Source organism: Columba livia, chromosome 5, assembly GCF_036013475.1.
Source record: "Columba livia isolate bColLiv1 breed racing homer chromosome 5, bColLiv1.pat.W.v2, whole genome shotgun sequence".
Taxonomy (NCBI): Eukaryota; Metazoa; Chordata; class Aves; order Columbiformes; family Columbidae; genus Columba; species Columba livia.
This window is the reverse complement of record NC_088606.1, coordinates 43,592,994-43,607,758: the sequence shown is the minus strand read 5'-3', so window position 1 is coordinate 43,607,758 and position 14,765 is coordinate 43,592,994. Positions and strand designations below refer to the sequence as shown.

The 14,765-nt window shown below is 37.6% G+C and overlaps 1 long non-coding RNA gene across 6 annotated transcripts in view; it reads right to left on the bottom strand.

Annotated features, from left to right (window-relative positions):
- Positions 1–1,687: 1,687 nt before the first annotated feature.
- LOC135579668 (uncharacterized) overlaps positions 1,688–14,765 on the bottom strand; it is a 55,920-nt gene continuing 42,842 nt past the window's right edge. For 5 of the 6 annotated variants that reach the window (XR_010473258.1, XR_010473260.1, XR_010473261.1 and 2 more), the window contains one exon: positions 1,688–14,662. This is a non-coding gene — a long non-coding RNA (uncharacterized LOC135579668). The remainder of the gene's footprint in view (positions 14,663–14,765) is intronic. The other variant, XR_010473262.1, reaches the window with a different exon arrangement.

Genomic DNA, 14,765 nt, shown 5'->3' with positions numbered 1-14,765 from the left:
TACTGCTTGTTTATTTACTTTCAAGCCCATGACATTCTGTGCTATAGGCATATTATCTTAACCCAAAGAAAACTATATAGTACTGGGACTGATCCAATATCCACTGGAGCTAACAGTGGATGAGATGTGAACAATGTACACATGACTTGTGTAGTTATGAGTTATTTTTATTTGTATTCAAGTTCAAACTATCTGCTGCTATCAGCCTCATTTTTATTTTGAGGAACTGGTGACCTGAGTAGTGCTAAGCCATGGCATAATGGGAGAAAGAAAATTAAATCACCAGTGAGAGATACGAAAAGCTACTGAGGGAAGTGCTTTTACAGAGCGCTAACTTTTTATAAATGCTAAATGCAGCAGGTACGTACATTTAGAAGTACATTTCCCAAACAAGACAAAGAGGCCAGTAGCTATTTTTTTTTACCACCAAAAAACTCATTAAGTGTAGAACCTGATGTGTGACTCCAGCAACAACTCCTTCAACAGGTGACCCAGGGTCGGAGTCTTGGTTTGTGGCTGCCCTGAAACTCTTGAGAAGGGAAATGTACACTAAAACATGGGGCCCTTTTTCACTCCTATGAGTAGAAAACAAATTATGTCAGACAGTTTTTCAGTCTTAAGGTAGAGACTTCAATTAATAGTTGTAGTTGTCCAGTGTACATTTTCTAGTGCTTAATCTCACAACCCTAATAAATTGCCTTTAACTGATACAGACTCAAAATCTGCTGGAGTCAGGTAATTCTTTCAATTTGGCAAGAAGGTGTTAGCACTTTTACATAGCAGGTGGAATCTCAGCAGGGCAACTGTAGTTTCACTTTGATGAGACATCCTGCCAGCTGTCTCAGAAGTTACTCTGAGTAGCAACTTGAGTTAAAAAGAAATGTAAAGATGTTTTAGCTTTGCCCCTCAAACACATGAAGACATGCTGGAGTCCACATTTAACCCTCAAAGGTTGCAAAATTCTACTTTTGTGAACTGTTTATTTCTCTGTACAATGTTAGGTGTCTCCTGCTCTCCACCAGCTCCAAACTCCAGTGTCATAAAGCAATGTTAATGGATACCATCAACCCCTATAAAAATACCCTACTTCTTAAGTCCTTGTCCCTTCGAGTTTTATGATTGCCTCAAAAACATCAGAAGCAAACTCAGTTTGTAGCTGTCATAGTCATAGAAATAAGTTTGAAAGAAAGAATGACCAGAGCTGGAAAGCATTTAAAAATATTTCTGGAACTGGTTTGGTGATCTTTATTAAATGGCAGGCTTGGAGTTTGTTTACTTTAGGTTTTCTGAACAATTTTTTTTTTATTGCACTGTATCTGTACTTTGCAAATACTTTGCTCATAGAGATGTACAGTTCTACAGGTGACAGCAGAATTAAACCCCACACTCATCTGAATTGCTCCATATGCAGCTTGGGGTTGCAAGCTAGTTTACTTCCTGACAGCTATTCTATATTACCTATTGCAGACCATTATAAAACAGGAGAACTCAAGTACCAAGTGTAACAAGCATTTTTTTCTGTGTTGGCTACAAAGAATAATAAAGTTTTTGCATAATTTATGCCAGCTTTATTTTATCATATAAAGTAGGAACAACCCTAGATTCAGTATATTTAAGAAACAAATGTGAAAATTACATTTTGAAAAATGGAACTGGGGTGGGAGGGTGTTATGCATTTGTCCCTCTAAAAGACTGTACATATTGGGGAGGAGGATGAGCTGGGAAATATATAGACATCCAAATCAGTTCATTTATCCTGCATTTAGAAGTCAGCCTGTTATGAGTACCCAGACACTGTACCAGTCAGGAAAGCTGTATGCTTTTATCTGCAGAAATGCAGTGTGAGAACTGAAGAAAACATGTCGCTAAGGTTAAAAGAAAATGAAGCCACGATCAACAGGGAAATTACAGAAACTGCCACAGTTGAATATAACTTTTTTTAAAATGCCTAATGTTATCAAATATGTAATATAAAACCAAATTTCTTACATTCTAAAGAATGTTTTTAAGGGTCCATCAAATGTTTCTTTTCTAGCCCTCAGAATTTTTCCTGTTTCTTCCAGTGTTTTGAAATGCGATGTTGCACTTGTTAAGTCTCAGTGTCAGGTAAAACAGAATTTCAAATAATTGAAAATAACATGAGTTATTCATGTTATAAAAAAGTTTTAAAAATATTTTAACTGAGACTTACATTGGTGTCCATTAAAGAATAACACCAAAATCTGTACTTTTCATTTTCCAGGAAGTGCCAGCCGGTCATTGTAAGTTCAGTAAAAGTAATGGTTCCTCCTCTATGGAAAAAAGAACCAAAACAAAACAAGAAAAAAAAATTGAATTACTGGGACGGATTGCTGTTACAAGATGTAAGATAGCGCTTCAGCATAAGTACTTGCAGCTGTAGAGTAACTCAACAAACTTTTCTGTCCCATTAATCAAAACACTTTCAGTTTCCAGCTTGAAGCAGGTGAAACCATAACAAATATTGCATAAGGACTGTTTATCTGTATCCAAAGCATTTGAATAAAGTGTTTATATAAATCAGTGTAAACTTATTCTTTCTTGACGCTTCCACTTTTACAACACTTCACTTTGAGTTCTGACAGGGATTGATGTGGCATACCATTTTGTTTCTCTTCACACACTGGTTTTACAGCACGTTGAAGACATAAAGGTCAAAAGGAGCAAAGTGCAAACACTATTAAAATGAGCTGGGCAGGTCATGTAATCAAAAAATCACATTGTGGATGTTCAATAAACGTCAGAGATGCTTGTGATTATGTGGAAAATATTGCTGCACATTGGTATGACTTCTGGGTGAGTGAAGCAGGGACAGCTTCACTATCACAGCAGCAGCCTGTGCACCTCAGCAGGACAGAGATGAAACATTCATAATATTTGAAAGACAGTCCTGTAAATGCAAAGACAAAAGGGGCAATGTCTATTTTTTAAAATTGAACCAGAAGTAGTACAGCTATGCAAACACAATCATTTGTCCCTTCATGTGAGTGAGTAAAATACAGATTATCCAAAAAGTGTGTTTTGGATCATCCAAACCTCTACACAGTAGATCTGCTTCAAGATTAAAATCCTACAGTGCAACTTGCATTACAAGCTGGGCTGACCACAGTGTGGGCTCTGCCACCTGAAGTCGGCCCAGCACTTCCCACTTTGACATCCCATTTCAGGTGCTTATAACAGAAATACTTGACTTCATAAACTGTTGGCCATTTGGACAAGCATTTTCAAAGGTTTGTCCCTTTTCTTTCGAGTGCCTTAAGTTTTGGAGTCAGAGTTTCATTTTTGTCAGGATTACGCTGGTGGTAGGAATGTGCCTTTAGGTTTTCATCTGAAAATCTACTTGTATTTAACAAGGCTTTTTGTAGAAGAAACAAAGGGAGACTATAACTTTAAAAATCAGATTTTTCACACACTCAGAACTGTCATATAAACAAATCGAGTTTTGCTACTATGTTTTCCAAATAAATCTCCCAAAGTTGCTGAATCTATTGCATATGATCTACTATTTCAGTAGGACTTAATCTGAAATGAAATTTCTGGTCTAGGTGTATATGGAGACTACAAGAAGGAAGTCTTCTCTCTCATGTTTCAGATTGTCTCCATACATTTCTTACTCCTGGAAAAGCTAATACATCCACACAGACAGGCAAACTCATCATTTTTCTGCTGTAAAAGACTAGGAGAGGCAGCATTTCTAGAGCTGAGTAGTGATTACAAACATCTAAATATGTTAATGTGGTATTACTGAGATGTTAATTGCTACAGTATTTGAGGGTTTCCTTGCTCAGAATTATTTTACAATAACTGAATGCATGATACTCAAAAGAGTTCTGGTGTCTACATTTTTGGCAGAGTACAGTAAAGCTGTATTAATTCTCTCTTCTAGACACTATTTCCCTCTATGAAGGAGACATGCTTGTTCATCATCAATACATTTTTGCATAAAAATTTCCTAGCTTTACTGAGCTCCTATTTCTACCACTAGAGGGAAGGGGAAAGTGGTGATTATTATTGAGCACTTAACTATGCCACAATGTTTCTTCTGAGTAGATTTTTGCTTGTATACACCCACGGGCAGATAAATAAAGCTTCTGGATTGTCAGTATTTTTGTATACCAGGTCACTCTTTTCCTTTGAAAAGAACACGGCCCTTGAATTTGGGATTATTGCAAATTTACAGTGATTTATTCCAGATTGATGATTTGTCTTTGATTGGTCTGGACACCACAGTTCCTACTTACTAGTTTTCTTCCTTGCTCAGATCAAGTTCCCTCCCCCAATAAATTAATTTAAATAAAGGTATCACTGCTTGTAGGATTTTCAGCATTGGCACTTTAACAATAGCGTTATCAGATAATTTGAAGGTATTCATGTCTGTTGAAGAACAAGAACTTATCGGAGAGCCCCATCTGTGTGCGCACAGGGTGTGGTGGTTCTATTAGCTTTCCAAACAATGGATTTCCTGTGAAGGTAAACTTACGTTCAAGAACAGCCTGGTCTGGTCTACAGCCTGAAATAGAAACATGGAACAGTTTATCTGTGATTATAAGGAAAATGCTATCACCTTTTCAAGTAATGAACCCAGCTGTCCTCTTTCTCAGCATTGTCTTTGCAAATGGTTTATGCACACATTTTCAAAGGATGATCAGCTAATAAAAGATCTGCCAGAGAAAGACAACCTGTAGCGCCGGCCCAGCATGTCACATGAAACTGCTGAGTTCTGGACATAAATACTTCCGTAAACCAAAACCAGACAACACAAACACATTTTATTCAATTAAGTTTTCATTAAGCTTAATTATTTTATTTTGCTTTTTACTATTTTCAGTGAACTTATTATTACATCAATAGCTACAATTTGAAATTTCCCGAGGGCATTTCATTGTTTTTGCATCTACCAGTATTCGGCACAAATGGAAAAACAGCTAATAAGCAAACAAAATCAGTTGATCAGTACCATTTACTTATCAGCCCATTCTCAAATCACATGTCCCACATGTAACTTGAACGACCAGTTTTTCCCTCCATTAGCAAGTACATTAAGAAAAAGGATCTGCCTACTAGCGAGTGCCAGATAAACCAGACACTGTATCCTACCTAGAAATTTAAAAGTTATATGCAGGGCCTTTGGCTGAATTTCATTCCTGTTTCTAGCAACCCTAGCACAAAGCAAAGACTGTGGCTAACAAACAAGTTTAAAACATGACTTTGTATCTCATAAAAATACAATAACCTCCCCACAGTCATAAAGTATCTCCCAGAAAATAAATACAGCCTTCACTTCCACCAGCAGGAAATAAAACAAGCCCTTCTCCTTCAACTCTGTACTTGCAACTCTGGAAATGGGCTTTGCTATAGTGATAGATGTTTTCAGGACTCTCTTCCCTACAAAACTCCATTATCCCTGGAAAAAACTCCAGCTGGTTCAAAACATACCAGGCTTTTTGCTGGGAACGAAGGGCTGTTGTGAGCACGCTACTCCAGTATGCCTGTCTGTGTTGGTTTTCCGCCAAACGCCAAGGTTGTTCAAGGTTTTACTTCTAACATCCAGCATTCCTACTTGGTGGGAGCTCTGTTGGTGTCCCACTGTAACCAGGAAACTGTCAGCCAGTGGGGAGAAACAAAGCTTTTGTCACTGAACTGTTGCCAGGTTTCAGCACTGGCTATCTCATTAATTTACTCGGGATTCTTTGGATAATCAATTACTTCTAACCTTCAAGAAGGAATATAAGATTCAATGTAGTTAGAAAAACCAAGTTACTCAGACTTCTCTAGTAATTTTGAAAAATGTTATGTTACATAATATGAAGGATTGAAACTGACTTTCAGCAATAAGCTTTCATCTTTCTTGAATTAATATGCAAGTGATGACTTCATAGCATTTCTAACAATCAGCCCGATTTTTTTTTTCAACATTGGTAATGAATAGTTACTGGTTTTGAAAAGTCTAATAGTTCTTAGATGAAGTATTTAACCAATGTTTAAAGCAACTTTCTCTTCTACCAGTTCTTCCAGATTAAGCTGACTTGGTGCAATGCCTTTTAGCAACACAAAAAGCATTGTTCGGTTTCAGACCTTATAACTACCAAAAGCGATTACTGATTTGGCCATAGCTGAAAGAGGACTAGAAGACGCACTTTTACTTTCTAAGCAAGTCTGTGTTTGACTGTTTTTATTTGTACTAACAATAGGCTATCTGCTGTATGCAAACTTTTTTCAATTCTGAAGCAAAATTTGGATGTGAAGCTGTTGCACATATGAGATTAAAATTCACCCTTTCTGAAATGGTAGTACGACATTTTCATTTGCACATGGAATCTAGGGAGATGTGCTTTCATAATTTGAGTTATGCCCAAAAGCCTACAGTACTTAAGTGAAGACTCCTATCACATAAGGATTCAAAATGGGTGAACCTCTTTTTGTGCTCTTCTCTTCCCATGCATTCTGCAGCTGATATTACAGATAGACTGACCTAGAAACACAGATATATCTAGTCTGACATTAGCAAAAATAAATCAAACTTAATTACCAATTCCACCCAACTGTATTTACCCTTGCAGGATGGCCACAAAACATCTGGTAGGTGGCAAAATATTTTATCCCACCCACTATCATGGTTAGTGCAGCAAAACAATCTTACACAGTCTACATGGCACGTATTTGTATCATGTTCAAATGAGACTTACTGTTTGTTTGAGCTCTAAGAGGTGCCTCCTGGGAAGGGTTGAAGGCAGCTTAGCTACTTTGTCACTGGAGACATCAAGGATGAAAAGTTTACATAATCTTTAACAAACATATTTTAAAACAAATTGTTATTTCCATTTGATGTTTCTATTTCCTGTTAATCCTACAGTCATGTTCATATGTGATAACAGAAATAGGGATGCCATGGGAGGGAACTGGTGAAAACTGACACATAGATACGGCTTAACCACTGAGAAGCCAAAAGCATGTTAATGACAGCACAGATCTTGGAGCAGCAGGATTTATAAAGCAGGTTTTAATCATTCCAGGTTTCTTCTATAGCCACTCCATAAAGGATAGTCATTAATTGCTTTTTCTGAGTTCTCTATAGCAGCCAGCCATATCAACATCAGTATAGCCATAAAAGTACATACAAAACCTTTGACCATTTCACCTCTTGAAACAGTAGGGCTGTTGTCACAAGCAGACAACTTTCATGCAGTTCTAGATACTCTTAATCAGAACATGCATATGTAAAAGGACGTTTCAAATCTCTACTGCAATATCTTTAAATGTTTAAAAATGTCCATTGACATGAACCAAATAGCTACCGTTGCCAGAAATTAATATTGGTGGCTAGTGGAGAGAAATCTTCATGCCATTTTGTTACTTTAAGTGTCAGTAGTCTCCTTCTTACAAGAAAGATAAATATATGAAGTGGCTTTTGCTAGTTTTGTGGGATAATCATGCAATCTGCCTTTCAGAGAGACCAGCTGCTGCCTTCGGCCAGAGTGCCTATCAGCTCTGCCAGCACTGTAATACTGATTTGCATTTCCTGTCCTGATACTTTTTTTCAATCCACTCTTCTCCAACTTATTCTGTCCAGATTTTCAATTCACTGATTGGCTACTGCTGAAATTTTTTACAAAGTAAATGTTAAAATTCAACTTCATTACTCTGAAGAACAAGTATGTAACCATGCTGGATAACCCACACCTCTGGCAGGGCAGCTGCATGAAACCTGACGCTTTTGGTATGTGTTAACCTGGCAGGATAAACTTGGTGTTAGATATACCTTACAAATGTAGATGAATACAGCTGCAGTAGATGAACTGGAATGAAGATGTTTCTCCTATCAGCTCTGCTGTTGATTAATTGTGTGAATTTTGATCAGCTTTATTAATCTCTTCATCATTGCCTTTTCCTGTTCTGATCTGCAGAATTGTGAGATAACAACCATTGCAAAGGGAGCAAGCCAACATTTGCAAAAAAGCTAAGGTCGTTAGATGCTGGCTCTCAGAGGACAGCAATGGGATATAACAAGTACTGATGTTATATTTTCTTTTCAAATAATATTGGAAATTATTTTTGTCAGAAGTGGTTGCAAAGTTTTATTTTTCTCTAGGTATGACAAACATTTTATTTTATTGGTATCTTAGGGGGAACAGTAATTCAACTGAAGTTTTTATTCTAAAGTTCAAACCTTCAGTGAATACAGGTGAGCTGCTTTTTTATCATAAGATTTCATCACACACCTTATTCCTGGGGCTCTTTCTGGCTGTTAATAGACCTATCGAATTTCATTTCATTAGATTTTATATTCTCTGGTAATGCCAACTTTCGTCAACTCTTACTGAGACACAGCCTGTGTAGGCTGTGACTTTAGGTTTTATTGAATGGGTGGAATATTTACTCAGCTGTAAGGTTCAGATGTTACTTATTTCATAAGTCTCTTACCGTGCACAGTAAATGACACTTGTATACTATTTTGGAAAATGCTCTGGGATCCTGCAGGGCAAACAGTTGAAAATATTAGCTGTTACACTGATGGCATTGTGTAATAGACCTCAGGTACTCCTGAGTCACTTTGGAAGTTGAAAGACAATACGAGGCTACACTTACTAAAATGCTGCTGCATGCACACCAAGGAAAAACTCCCTGGCTACCAGCTTTCTTAAGGAAAATGGCAGAAATGTGGATGCAGAACAGCATAAGTATAATCCAAGTGTTCATCAAGTGTGAATGGTGCTGAGCTCCACACAGCTCTTTTCACCTGGCACACCATAAGCGATCTAAAATAACGCCTCATAAATTAAAGGGTCAGGGTGGTTTGTTGCAGGAGGCTACCCAGCTTACTTATAGCTAATGGTATGCTGTTGGCAGTACTTTCCTAAGTAATTGTTCCTATTCCTTGACATCAACAGGAAGATACCGCCCAGAATCCACACTGAAGGGTGTGAGTGGCAAATAGTCCATAAAAGCTTTGCACCCTCTGCCCATGCAGAACTGAGGGAAACTGGTAGAAAATAATATTGTTTGATGCATCAGTCTGAGTAGCTAGCAGACAGCAGGGTGGGCACCAGTGTCCAAAGCTGGCACTATGAAACAGCAGAGAAGAAGTACAAATATTCTGGAAGCACATCATCCATTGTACAGTGCTCTGCCTGTACCGTGACTTGCCGCAGCCTCTCAGCCTTACTTGCGGCTGCTGAAAACAGTGATGGAGGCCCTACGGTTCCCTGTAAGCTGAGACTCATAGAGCTATTGTAAAGAAACATACTTGTTCTGCTTCTGCAACACAGAAATATATTTCATATTTCTAAGGAGCACAGGAATTGTACACTTGATACTTTACAGAAAAGCCTAAGAAGGTTCCACAGCTACCAGTTACCAAGTAAATTGCCTCCGACAGCAAGCGTCTCCATTCAATTTTCGGTAATTAAAGGCACTTAATTAGTGAAGTATGAGAGCCTATATCCCTGGTCAACCTTTAATTTCATTGCTTTAACAAAATCAGCAGGTTGAAACTGGACCTCTGGATCTCTGAAGGAGAGAAAACTACAGTATGCCGGCTGATTTTTCAGGCTGCCACCTTCTGCCCAAAGCTTACTAGGCCAGAAAGAAAATAAAATTCACTCATAAAGGCATAAAATTTGACTCAAGAGACAACCAGGAATGACAGAGTTGTTTAATATCTGAAATGTGAAATATAGTTTGTCATGTGGCGGGTTTGAATGTAAAAGTCAGCTGTGTGACTTGCTTCCTGTTAAATACTATCTTGCTCAGAATTTGTAAACAAGCTCTTTATTGCATGATTGCCTCAGGTGACTCATCAAACTGTTGAAAAAGTGCACACATGTAGATCAGAGTTAATATTTACATATGGAAATGCAATAACCATAGTGTTGAGTATTGAATCACAGAATACCAGGTTGGAAGGAACCTTAAGGATTATCTGATCCAACCTTTCTTCACAATAAGAGTGTGACTAGCTCTACAAAGCAAAGTAAGCCCAGCTACATGCTCCATGTGTTGTTCATTAGCTGGTGCTTGAATTATTGTAATGTTGGCTGCAATGCTAATATTCCCTGAAGCTCTCACTGGCAGTTTTAAGGCATGATGTAACAAGTCTTGCCTGGGTGGAGTGCTGCCCAGCTCTGAGGTAGTTTGCTTGGTTTGGTTTTGACTCCTGTATAAACAATTTGCGTGTTGATTTTTAACATGGTGATTAAAAAGACAGGCTGTGCCTACACCTATTCCTGTTGCTTCCACAGATTCCTTGTATAGAGCATTTAGTTAGCTTCACTTTGCTTATTTTACAATCTTTTTTTCAGTTCATAAAAGCTCACATTTGCTTTGAATGCTGCTGAATGTTCATCCTAAACATGCACAATTTAAAAGACTTTTCACTTATAGAGGTGACTTGTCCACCCCAGCCATCGCTATCATATTCGCATTGAAGTATGCACTATTGAAATATTCAGTATTCTCATACTATCCACAGAATAAGCTATATAAGGCTCTTCTAGGGCATACACTGTTTTCATAATCCCAGTTTTTATCAAAGCAGTAATATCAGACCAAATTCAACTAGGAAGTAGATCTTAATTCGGAAAGAAAAAACACAGCTCTATTTTGTTTTACAAACTTCTCTTTATAATTTAACTCTGTAGAGAGATGATTTTCAACATTTAAGCAATTGATTTTTTTAAGGCCGGCTACAAAGGTTGTGAAAATATTCAGACACCTATTAAATTTGTATCACCAGCAATAAATAGAAGAAGAAATCCTGAATCACAGCTTAATTTAGTCTAAACAGGTAGAGCTCCTTTGAAATCAGCAAACTTAACAGATCTGCACCAATTTAGAATCTGACGGACGGGTATGCAGGAAGATACAGACATTAAATGTTTCCATGCAATAGAAGTTGTGGGGCTAACTGTTTAAATGCTACTAAATAATTTCTATTATCAAAGGGCAAAATGTCTAATTTACCATTAATGTTGAAAGGTGAAAGGAAAGATTTCTGTTCAGAGAATGATTTAAGTTAGCTAGGACTCTTTAGTCAAGAAAAGAGAAGAAGCTGGTGGCAGCCAGGTTCAAAGCCAACAAGAAAGGTGGTTCTTCATGTGACAGGTGATGGACCTGTGCAACTTCTTTCCACAAAGATGCTGTAGATAATAAAGCTTGCTTGAGCTCAAGGAGAGGTCTCTAAGGGTTAATAAACACCTCAAAAACACATCCAGCCCAAGGAACACCAAACCTGAAAACAGTTGGAGCTTAGGAATGTATTAGGGGGAAGTATCATTCCTGCTTGCCTGGTTCTTATTCTTCCCCAGGCATCTCTTGTATGGCCAGCACTGGACATGAAGCACTGGGCTAGCTGGGCCTTTTATCTGGCCCAGTACACCCAATACAGGTTCTCAGGTAAAAGAAAAACATCAATGATCCATTTCAGAGTAAGTGAAGCCTTCACTCCTCCACTCCATGTGGAGGAGTGGTTAAGCTTAACCATCTCTCCCTGCCTATTCTAGAGCAACACACTACCAAATAAACTTGGTTTTCACTTGTTGCTAAATCAGGCCTCAAAATCACAGCACGGCAAAACTTGGAAATGCTAATTCTTTAATCAAATAAATTACCTTCAATTGCCAATTTTGAAATAACAGCAAATGCCTAGCCTAATTGTCTGACACCTTTACAGTCTGACTAACTGATTCCTGTGTAACCCCAAAGACTTAATAATACTTTATGTGATACAAAGAATACATAACAGTTCAGTATTAAAAGGTGTCATCACTTTGAGTTTGTCTTGGTTACGTTATTCATGAGTGAGTTGTGTAATTACGCAAACATTGACAAAAACTTACTTGGTAGTGTGGTATAAAATCATTTTCATGTGTTGCCAGGAGAAAAGAGTGAGGTGGCTAAATAATTATTTTAGGAAAGATTAACAGTTTTTTCTTTGATTTGTTTTGGTTTGTTTTTTTTTTGTTGTTGTTGTTTTTAATGCACTGGGACTGATTTTTCAAATTGGTTCACTTGTAAAGTCAGGTGACTGCACTGTCGCGTGTCCCACTGCACAGTCTGCTGGGGAAACCATAAACATGCTGGTGGAGAATAATGGGCTTGTCCACAAGGAGTAATCAGTGCACAATAAAGCAGGAGATAAATTCAAAGCATACTAATGAGCTTGCAATAACTATTATACTCTATTTCCACATGGAGGAAAAAAACTAATGTCATGGTATCTTATACCTGACGACTTAGACTTTTCCAAAGTAAATGACAGACACTGCGAGAAACGTAGTGATCTCTTTTTTCCAGCTGCTAAAGGCCTTATATCTATCACCTTAAAAATCACCTTCAGTCACATAAAGTCTTTCCATCTTCATGCACAGAAAAGACTGTGGTTGCCTATAAGAGGCAGAGGTGATTTTAAGAGGAAATTCTGGACGTAAAGAAGCAGCATTTTTCTTTGAAATACATGTGAAACTATTAATTGTAAAGTTTGGGGGCTGTGCTTGGGTTAACTGGAAGAACATACACATCTTTAAAAGTCATTGAGCTTCCATAGACCATTCTTCCACAATTAGCACATCCACGGACAAAGACAGTGGTTCCTTGGTTAGTAATCTGGAGGAGAAGAATGACAAGAACATCTAGCAACTGCATCACACTGAATTTGCATCACTAGGAACAGGTAGAATGACAAGATCTGTGAAGTCTTTGTGGGTGAACTTGCCTCTACAGCTCTGGGTGAGTTTTCAGGGGAGCTGCAGACTCAGGATCTGCCTTCTGCCCATTTTATGAGGTGGACAATTTCCATTCAGCATGTGTACTCAAGCACATGCCCTCTGAAGAAGCAGATCTCCCACAGACAGTGTCTCTTGCAGGTGTCATCAAAATCAACTGATCAGCTCAAAATGGAGATTACATAAAAAAGATGTTATGATAATACTGAAGCAGATTCAGTAGCCTGCCTGGTCCCCATTCCATAATATATTCCTGAACAGCCTAGACACAAGGAAGAACAAAACAAACTGAATTCAAATCTTTGCTTTTCTTCCAGTACAAGCTGAGATGGACCATAACCTCGTTTATAATTATATATATACTATAAAAACTAAAGCCCTTTGAGTCATTTTACCTTCCAGTCTCTGTCCATTTGCAGTTTCACAGATCAGATTTTGATAAATGACTCTGCAAACCAGCATTATATCTTTACTATTTAAATGGGCTTGTGTAACCCTTCTTGCTCGGACTATCAGGTAGAACAGGAGCTGACAGAGATGTTTGTTTGGGTTTTTTATATCCTTTTGGCAATTTGTAGTCCTAAATTACATACAGACATTTTCTCACGTTATGTCCCTTTGTAGGATTATGGCTTAGAGAATGCTTGTTGTGAAAGGAGTACATGGCATGCAAAGAGACAAGGACAAAATACTGTTAAGTGCCATTGAATTCACCACATTTGCAAACATCTGCCAACAACCTGGCCTACTCTGTACTTCATAGCAATAGTTATTAAACAGAGATAATGTTTCCTACAGTGTCTAAAAGTATTAAATTACATTAGTACATTAATACGCATAAAGACAATGAGGAGCTCATTGCCACAAAAACATAAAGGTTCTAAGAAAGAGGAGAACATGGTCAGAAACTGCATGGTCACAAATAGAACAAAATAAGAGAAAAACCTACTGCAAGGAATAACTTAAAATCAGGCACCAAGACAGTGTTAGTCTGTGGAGTCCTAAGTCCTGGGAGAGAGACAGTATATCAAGTTTTTTTGTATGTACAATAAAATGAACCATAAGCAATTATATGTAAATAATTTCTGGCTTCCTCTAGCATGCACATTAATTATTGCAAGTGTTTTTAATTAATCAATCATTCCGAATTTTAAATCTGGAAAACAAGCTTTATGCAATAATTATGGAGTTCTACAGAAGCTTAAGCTTTCAACTACTCTAAGCTCAACATAAAAAGGTTGTGTTCCATTTTAATTTACTGTTCAGGGTTTTGCTATAATTTTGTGCAAACAGGCAATGAGGGACCACTAAAAAGCAACTAGTCTTGTTGGCACAACTCTGCAATGAATTTAACATAAAGGCCTGTTCTTCTAATGCTAATTTAGTGAAGTTATGAGCTGAAAGCAGAAACAGATTTTAATGAGATAATGGCCGACTTTTACACTGCTTTTATTTCTGCTACTGAAGATCTGGGGGAAAATATTCCACCTAAGTGATCACATTTCACTTGATTTCCTGGAGATCTTTCATTGGCTTAAATACCACATATTTAACAAGAAATTTTAGCAAATTGAAATTGGAATCAACAACAAACAGATAATTGAAGAAAAACTAAATAAACCAAGTGAGGGAAGGTTTAGCAGTTAGTCCAGGGGCAAGGAAGGTTTTGAGGAGACCTAAGAAATTAAGGTAATAAGGCAAGCGTGCTTCTAAAGTGTTTTCGCTAAAATGATCAGGAGGAAAGAATGAACATTGTGATAACTGAAGTACAAAATCAATGCTATTGAGATGATATGAAGCAATTTACACTTTTCTACCAGTAGTTGATTCAGTCTGTCTGCTGTGGCTGGTGGATTTCACTTGAGATGTTTGTTTTGGGGAGATTCTCATTGATAAAATAGGCAGATTTGGCGGTTTTTTAAATCCTATGTAAAAAAAAAAAAAAAAAAAGACAAAAAAAGAGCCCCACACAACCAACTATGTACACGTAATTGCTTTCACTTTCTCCTGCATGTTTCACACAGTTAA